At 28.4% G+C, this 9,683-nt stretch overlaps 2 long non-coding RNA genes across 3 annotated transcripts in view; one reads left to right on the top strand and one right to left on the bottom strand.

The window, feature by feature from the left end:
* Nucleotides 1-3,853: 3,853 nt before the first annotated feature.
* Nucleotides 3,854-5,291, bottom strand: LOC124890975. 2 transcript variants are annotated; one of them, XR_007049473.1, is made up of 3 exons: nucleotides 4,791-5,281; nucleotides 4,313-4,667; nucleotides 3,854-4,197 (listed from the first exon to the last, which is right to left on the bottom strand). It is a non-coding gene; the product is annotated as an uncharacterized LOC124890975 (long non-coding RNA). The 2 variants fall into 2 exon arrangements; XR_007049472.1 differs by having other exon boundaries at nucleotides 3,854-4,667; nucleotides 4,791-5,291.
* The window catches only part of LOC124890976, an 11,758-nt gene continuing 6,268 nt past the window's right edge, over nucleotides 4,194-9,683 (top strand). Inside the window, exon 1 of the long non-coding RNA XR_007049474.1 lies at nucleotides 4,194-4,334. This is a non-coding gene — a long non-coding RNA (uncharacterized LOC124890976). The remainder of the gene's footprint in view (nucleotides 4,335-9,683) is intronic.

Below are 9,683 nucleotides of genomic sequence, written 5' to 3'. Positions count from 1 at the left end.
TATATATATATATATATATATATATATATATATAATATTTTTATATTAATTAATTAATTTAATTTATATTGATGTCGATAAATATTATTAGTTGACTCATGTTACTCAGTAATGATTGGTTATTTAGTTAAATCATTATAGTAATATTATATTAATATTTACTATTTTAATGTATCTAGTATATATAAACTAGAGGGAACTGGAGCTAACAATTTAGTTATCGGGTAATTCATTTGGTTTTTAGAGACAATTCTCTGTTTTGAAGTCTTTGCTGGTCAGAATTGGCTACTGGGCAAAAACTTCAATCAAATGACCTCGTATTCTAAATCTGATAGTTCCAATAGCTCCAAAACATCGATTTTAGATTAGGTAGCCCCTTGGTTTGGTTTCGAGGTTTTCAGACTCATTACGGGTTATTGATCGAAAGTTAAAAAAAATGACACTTGGGTGTGGGATTCATTTTTTATCGAAACGACCTCGTGTGAAAATTTTGATTGCGCCATTGAGCCAGAATGTTGAATTTGATAGGGTAGAATAGTTTGTTTGCTTATATGAGATTTCAAATGAATCTCGAGAGGTCAGCGGAGAGTCAGAAAAATTCCAAGTCTCCAGCTAGTGTATGCAACTACTGTGATCACTAAAGCGACCCTTTGGACGCTTTAGTGGCCCTTAGGCGCTTTAGCGAGCCTGCGAGCTCAACGTGTGCCGCTTTAGCGGCAAGTTGGCCGCTAAAGAGCAAGCCCCTTTGGTGCCAGTTTGTCAGTTTTAGCGGCCTGACAAGAGTGAGCAGGTATTAATAGGAGATTTTGGGATGTTCGTAAGCTTGAATTTCTTTTTTTTTTCAAATTCTTGATAAGTTCTCATCAATTTCATCATGGATAATTCCTCTATAAATTCTCAAAATTCCTAGAATATTGATGGGTTGATTGTAGTACCATTTGAGCTTGGAATTCACCCATTCTTGAGGGTAAATATTTCTTGAGCATAGAAAATGGCGTCGACGATTTTGAAAGTGCAATTCCGGAAGCGAACTCCACTTGAAATTTGTATGTAATTTTAGATCCAAAGTACAAAAATACAATATGGGTAACATTGTTCTTGTTTTGATAAGTAAATTATGACTTTGATAGCGTGACATCTTATGGAAGCTCTTCGAAAGGAAAATTCATTGATTTAGCCATTTTCACCGGGCATTCTTCTGTGTCGAGATAGGGTAAGTTTACCTTTCTTGTTGATTGAGCTTACTCGTAGTATATTTATGATAATGTGTTAGGTATGGATTGGTAATTAGGTCTTAGAGGAATAATTAGTATATTGGAACTTTTAGCCTATTATGTAACCATAAATTAGGCGTAATTGACTAATTTTGCATGTTTAGGTAGAATTGCTATCTTAGATCTAATTGTGGTTTACTTAACATCTAGAAGTGAACTTAGATACCTTACCCTAGCCCAGAGTAGAATTTGTCTTAAAATAAATTTCGGAGATCAAAATTGGGTCCCTCTCGCCCACCTTAGGTCAAGACTCTTGTTAGCTCATTCTAGATTCATTGGGCTTATTATACTTTAAAATCTCATATTTTAGAGTTTGTAGAGACAAGATCCTTTATACTTATGCTAGTTTGGTACTTGGGAGTTGATACTAATTTTGATTCCAATCTGGCGGTTTATGATCTTAAGACCGATTGGTTCAATTCTGACAGTATTCATGATATGAGTTTCGATTCAAGTTCGACATTTGATTATACGAGTTTCGATTCAAGTTCGACATTTGATTACGAGTTTCGATTCAAGTCGAGCATTGGTGGGTTGTTTATGACGGTTGCGGAATTGGTTTTAATCCAAGGTTTATGGTATGGAAGGATTCTTAGTTATGTATTGAGATGCGGTTACTTAGTATATTTTCAATTACTAGTTATCTTTGATTACACCCTCCAGACTTATGGGGGCTCGCGTTGAGTTATTTACTTTTTTGCATTTACTGTCATATGGGAGCCAGTCTTTTAGTATTACTTATGCTTTCATTTATATTATATTTGTTTCGGTTGTTTACTTACAGTATTGAACCATTATTTCTGGTTTACCTTTTTACCTTGACTTAGCTATTTATCTTGCATATTATTGTACTCATATTATTATTTAGCTCAGTCGGCCAATGATGCCTAATTAGTACCCGCGACTTTGGTATTTATATTACACTTCTATACCTTTTTTATGCAGATTCAAGTACTAGTGATTGTCGTTGATGCCGAGATCGTGTTGAGTTGAGTTTGGAGATAGGGTGAGCTTTCGGGGTTGGAGTTGCCCCCTTTTTTCTTCTACTATCTATATCTAATCTTTCATTATTCGAGACTAATTTGTATTTGACTATTACAGTTCCTATGTTTCTTTTTGTTAGTGGCTCTTCTATTGACTCTACTAGGTCGTGGAATGTTATTTCTATTTTATCTATCTTTCAAACTATCAGTATTATTTGAATTATTGTTGTAAGTCTTTACTTGTAAATTTTTGGCTTTTATGCCTTTTTCCATCAAATTAGCCTATTGTTTCTAGCTCCGGCTATAGTTTGGCTTACCTACCGGTAGGATAAAGTAGGTGTCATCATGACTCGTAAATTGTGTCATGACATAAATACATCTTTTGAGATTTACTTCTTGAATAAATAATTAGCATCAGGCTACATTTGTTTTTATTAAGATTTAGACATCTAAATCTGAATGCATATCTGAATGATTAAGATGTTGTCTTCAGATCTGAAATCTGAATGGGCAAGACTATTTGTTTTTCAATATCTGAATATGCAAAATTTATTTATTTGCATATATAATAAAAAAATATAATTTATATAAAATATAATTATATATTAGAAAAATATTTGATTTAATAAAATAAAATTTTTATTTCATTGGAAAAAATATTTATATTTGTTAGTGATAATGGAGATGGTTTGTAACGGTGGCGGTGGTGGTAATTATTGATGTTAGTGATTAATAATATTGGTGATGATAGTTGTGATGACAGAGATGTTTGATATTGTAGTGATTGCTATGATGGTAGCGATTGGTAGTGGTGGTGGTAGTGATGTGAAGTTGGTTGATGTTAGTAGTTGAAGGTGTTGATTGTGATAGCTTAATGAATGCATGATGGTTAACGATGTAATGGTGGTAGTTTGAGATGTCGTTAGCTGTGATAGTGGAGATGATTATTAGTAGAGATATACTATAGTAGTGATGGTGGTTGAAGCAGTGGTAGAGGTGGCGACATCGGTGACGGTGGTCGAAGAATGTGTGGATGTTGATGATGTGTCAGTAGTAGTTAGTGATGGAGCTAATTGTGATAAATAAGTTGTCTAGTAGTTGGAATTGGTTGATAATGTTGATGATGGTGGTGTTGGCATTGGCGTTGGCGTTGATGATGGTGATAGAGACAAATATAATTAAAATAATGAAAGTGGTAGATATGGTAGCGGCTGAAAATAGTGGTTAGTAGCAATTATGATAGTAAATGGTGGTTGTGATGGTGGAGGTGGTTGGTGGTGGTGGTGGTGGTGGTTGGTGGCAAGGTGGTGGTTGACAATGGTGGGATGGCAGAGGTGGTTACTAGTGGTGATGGATTATTGTGGAGAGAATGTGGTGAATATTATCCAATACAAGAATACCTCCTAATGATTAAGACTTAGTTTCAAATTTGAATAATTAAGACCTATTAAAAACTAAAATCTTAATAAAAAACAAATGCACTTAATGATCTGAAGTCTGAATCATTCAGATTCAGACCTCCATTAAGTGCAAACAAATGAGGCCTTAGTCTAATTTAGTAAAATAGTTTATCGACAAGTCCCTGTGGATACTATATCCGAACATAAAAATCTTATATTACTTGTACGATTATATATACATACATGTGTGTTTGGACACAATAATTTCATATTTTTTTAATGAACTAAACAAATAAATGTTTCACATGAGGAATCACTTCTTGCAATTGGATGGGATAAATTCAAATCAAACCCAAATTGACATGCTTCTGACTTGATTAAATTTTCTTGAACTATCTTTATTTTTTGCTCAGGGGATGCATTGTCAGTAGAATCCTCTGTTCTCAGTGCCTTCATCTGAACTTCCATATACTTCACTGTCCTAAACAATTTGATAATATGCTTCAGGACAGAAGCCATAGAAACTTGGAACTGAACTTGCTGAAATCCAAAAAAGAAAGAAATGATGATGATCAGTTACACTTGCAAAAGGAAAATAACAAATTCTGCAGCTGTGGTTGGATATGATAGTTCCTATTTCCTTATATCTTCTTACACAATATTCCTTGAGATACCAAGTATGTTTGCCTATTTTGCGCCTTCTCTGGTTTATCCTTCTTGCTTGCTTATTTATAGTTGGCTTGTGATATTTATGTTGTTGAAACTCTTTTCTTAGATGAATCAACCTCACCTTATACTTGAAACTCTCTGCCCAGTTCTACTCTGACCGTAAAGACGGAGTTAGGATTTGAAGCTTATGTGTTTTGTATTCTAGTCCTTTAGAGATCTAGGTCCGCATTTTCTTGTGTTTTGAAGAGGAAAAAATGAACTTCTCTACCAGCTGCCGACGTCCTTTGGAGGTCCAGGTCGTTTGCTTTTCATACAATTGTCATTTGATGAATCAAATCATTCTGCAAAGCAGCAATACTTAACATGAGCTTTTATGAAAAAAAAAAAAAAAAAAAAAAAAAAAAAAGAAGAGCCCATTCATCAGACAAAGTAGAGCAGAAATCACTTTACAATTGGGAACCTACAAATTGTTAAGCTTTTCAATACCCATGTTCGGCGAAGTGTCGATCCAAGTCTGTCATCTGCATCCAAAATAGAAAGAACCTGTTAACTAACAATTAACATTGTTAGCTGAACTATGTGAATTAACTGCAAACTATAGTCTATGAACAAAACAGATAAATGATCTCTGTCTCAACTATCTATAAACCATCATGGTAATTAACTTAGTTTTGTTAGCATCTTTTGAGGCTTAATATGCAGGAGTATGATGCTGGCCAATAAAGTAAGCCCATTATTCCTATCTCTATCGTCCAGCATCATCTCTCCTGCGTAGCAAGCCTTCAGATGCTTCTCCTATTTCCTGATCGTGAATAAACTCTACTCTATTTATTAGGATGCAATAATTGTCAATGTTGGAACTGTTTGTCTTTTGTCATGTATTTTCTATTGTGGACAGGCAAGCCAATATGTGCAGCTTTATGCTGCCTTTTTCATGTAAATTTAATATTTTCTCCGGAAGTTTAAAAATAACAACCGGTTGTCACAAAATTATCTTTTATAGCCGTAATTTATAATATTATTATTTATTTTCAATGTATTCGATTCACATTTGTTATTCATTTTTATTCAATAGTCTATATTTATATAAAACATAAATATATTAATCACATTTTATGTTTTATAATTTTTTTTATTTTCAAAAAATATAACTACATCGAATAAAAGTCATGGATGATGATGGAAACATCATAATCGCGCATTGTAATTATATTTACCTCAATTTTTTTATTTTATTCTTCTTCTTTTTTTACTTTTTGATTTTTTTTTCCTATTTTTGTTTTATTTTTTCTTTTTAGATTTTTTTTTCATTTTTTGTATTTTTTTCTTTCTTCCTATTTTTTCTTTCTTTCTTCTTTTCTTTTATATTTTTGTTTTTTTCTTTTTTTTTGTTTCTTTCTTTTCGTTCCTTTTTTTTTAATCTCTAACTTCTTCTTTTTTTGTTCTTTTTGCTTTTTGTTTTTCTTTTTTGTACCTTTTTTATTTTTTTTCTATCTTATATTTTTTGTATTTTCGAAAAAATGACTATTCGAGTACAAGTATTTTTAACCCTTTTCTGTTTGTACTTTATACAATTCACAATTGTATTTTAAAGAGTTATTTTGTATTTGTAGTTTATAATTGACTGTACATTGTATTTATATTTGTGATTTTATTTTATTTGTATTTGTGTATTATTTTTATCGATGCACTTGTTTTTTAAAGAACTATTTTGTATTTATATTTGTAAATTGACCTCATATTATATTATTATTTGTAATTTAATTTTTTTCTTTTGTTTGTATTTGAATTGTAGTTCACAAGATCATTTGTATTTTTAACAATTGTACAAGAATTTTTATTTTTCTTTCTACGAACACTTGTATATCTAAAATGCTAAATTATACAAATATAAATGTTACATTTGCATCAAATGATACATGTTTATACAACTTGAACTATAGCATACAAAATGATACTTGCTTATATATAAATACAAATAATAAATTTAAAATTCAAATACTAATGATACATTTGCATTGAATAACACACTGCATATTTATATATTTAATACCCAAAAAATTACAATTAATCCATATGTTTTTTATACAAATCCAAATGATAAATTGTACATATTTACAACTAAACTATTCTGCTAGAAATAATAAATTTATTTAAAATATATAGTATATACAAATAAATATAAAATATAAAAATATGTAAAATATAAAATACAACAACAATAAAAAATGAGAGAAAAAAACAAAAAAAAAAAAAAAAAAAAAGAAGGAGAAAAATGAAAAGGAAAAAGGAATAAGAAAAAAAAAGAGAAAACGGAAAAAAGGAAAACAAAAAATGAAGGAAAAAAACTAAAAAAAAAAAGAGTAATAGAAAATAGTGAAAGAGAGAAAATAAATGAGGAGAACTATGAATTGCAGATAATTAATAGATAGGAGAGGGCTATAAATTGTAATTAATTGAAACTTAGACTAAATAGAATAATTAAGAGTTTATGTTTGATAAGTCATGTAATGGTATCAGAGCCCAGTTATTTAAAAAATACAGCAGTAGTATATATGTTTGAATTTATGTTGGATTGAATTAATTATGAGAAGACCATTTAAAAACAAAGAAGCTTTTAGAAAAATTAAAGAATCTTTAATTAGTAATTATTCAGAATATATAAGTCTAAATAAAACAAAAGAAAACCCACAAAGATTAGTCTACCTAATTACCTTAATATCTAGTATTGAAGCAAAATTAATAATCCATTTAAAATCTAGAAGAATGAGACACATACCACCTAATTATGGTAAAATTAGATTTCGATATCCACCAAGATATTATAAATATGGTTTAAATGAATAAAGTACAAAAATACAAAGAATTAAAACAAATTATTTCTGAAAAACGTAAAGAATTAAAAATAAGAATAGAAAGACTACATTTTAATATATTTGCCGGAGTTAGTGAAAACTCAATAAATACACAAAAAGATGAAATATCAAAATTAGAATCACAAATAGATAGTTTAGAATATATATATATCAACATGAACTATTTACAATAAAATGAACAAAGAAGAATTTATAATAGATGAAAAAATACATGAAAATCACGAAGGATCAAAAATAAAAATAGTATTTTCTAATCTAGGAAGAAGGTATAAGAAAATAGGTGAACATTTATATCTAATGTTAGAAAAGGAAGAATTAAAATTAGAAGATAAATTGACAGCAATGGTAAGAATAGAAAGAGAAAATGAAGAAATAGATAGGAAAAAGGAAATAGAAAAAATAAAACAACAAACTACAGAAGAAATACGAAAAATAGAAGAAACTAAAAAATAGTAGGATTGCTGAATTAGAAAAAGAACTACAAATGTTAAAAGATTTGTATGAACAAAGACAAAAGGAAAAGGAAGAAAAAGATAAAGAACAAAAATTACTAAACGAGATAAATCAATTTAAGGAAAAATTAGAAATAAAAAACGAAGAATTAGAAATAAATAATATAGATATTGAAGAGACAGATAATTATGATTCAGAAGATAGTGAAACATATACAGAAATATTAACAAATACAAAAAATTTAGAAATCAACGAAAAACAAGAAGTAATTAATGAAGAAAACTCAGAAAATATCAACACAAAAATAAATACTCTTGATAAAAAAAAAAGATGAAAATATAATACCTAGAACATCAGAAATAAGAAAACCTATATATTATAAGAATAAGTTTACAAAATATAATGGATATGACAAATGGACACCAAAACAAATAGTTAATAAAAATTATAACTTTTTAGACCTAGACTGTGTAATAGATACAGAAAAAATAATACAATTATGGATAGGATATATGACAAAATAATTATTAGATAATAATATAAACATAACAGATGCACCAGAATATATAAAAAGAACACTAGTAGGAACAGTGAAATTATGGTTTTCAAATTTAACTGAAAATAGCAAGAAGGTATTAAGAACTAATAAACCTATAGAAGGAACATTATCAACAACAACTAAACTAACAACTATAGAATTATTAAAAAAAATATGAAACAGCTATAAAAGATGAATTTGGTAGTATGACAACAATAGAAGAAGAACAAGATGAAGAAAAAGATACAAATAGGAATTTAATGTTAAAATTAGCAATATGTAATATGTGTTATATAGATGAATATACTTGCGCATTTAAAGAATATTATTATGAATGAGCATATAATATAGAAGAAAGTAAAGAGATAAGAAAATTATATTTTAATAAATTACCCGAACCATTTAGTTCAAAGATAATAAAGAGTTGGGAAGAAGCAAAAATAGTAGATACTTTAGGAGCAAGAATAAAATTTTTACAACAATGGTATAGAAACTTATGTGAAAAATATAGAGAAGAATTAAAAATGGAAAAAACATTGATAAGAAATTTAGAATGTTGCAAAAATAAAATAGCACCCCAATTTGGATATGAAGAAAGATATTATAAGAAAAGGAAAAGACATAAGAAATATAAGAAATATAAAAAATCAAAATATAAATACAAGAAACCAAGAAAAAGATATTATATAAAAAAATTATAAATACAAAAGACCATATAGAAAGAAGAAATCTATAAAAGAATGTACTTGTTATAATTGTGAAAAATTAGGCCATTTAGCTAGAGATAGTAAATTACCTAAAAATTCAAAAAATAAACAAATATCAAAAATAAAAATAGATAATACATAATATATGCAGATAGATTATATAGATTATGAATTAGAAAGTGAGGATAGTATATATGAAATTTCAGAAAACGAAACAGATAATGAAATAGATAGTGAAATAGATGAATCAAATGACTGAAGAAGACATAAAAATAATAACAAAGGAAGAATATTTAAATGATGAAGGAACAGAACAAAAAATAATATTTGACAGTAGCATATTTGATGAAATAAAAGGAAAAGAATTAGATTTAAGTGTAGAAAAAATATTTAAAATACCAACAATAAAAAATATTTTTACTAGGAAAAAGGACGAATATTATGTAGTATGCCAAAAGGAACATGTAATAGACTGTAGATATGCAAAAGGCAAAGCTAGTATACCACTAGTAACAAAAAGAATAATTAATAAAGAGATAAATGATATAAAAAGTAAAGGAGACCCAATAAAATATATACACCTTGAAGGTACAGAGATATTAATAAAAACATGTTTTAGAGAAGGAATAGATACACCAATAGAATTATATTTAGCAGATGATAGAATTATAAAACCTATAAAAAAAGCATAATAACAGCCGTAAAAGGAAATCTAATATACCAAAAATTCAAATTTATAATAAGTGTAAATTATTCAGTAGCGGTAACAGATAAAAATATAGA

Source organism: Capsicum annuum, unplaced genomic scaffold, assembly GCF_002878395.1.
Source record: "Capsicum annuum cultivar UCD-10X-F1 unplaced genomic scaffold, UCD10Xv1.1 ctg2816, whole genome shotgun sequence".
In the NCBI taxonomy this organism is placed as follows: Eukaryota; Viridiplantae; Streptophyta; class Magnoliopsida; order Solanales; family Solanaceae; genus Capsicum; species Capsicum annuum.
Note: the sequence above shows the minus strand (reverse complement) of the source record. Positions and strands in the feature narration are given on the sequence as shown.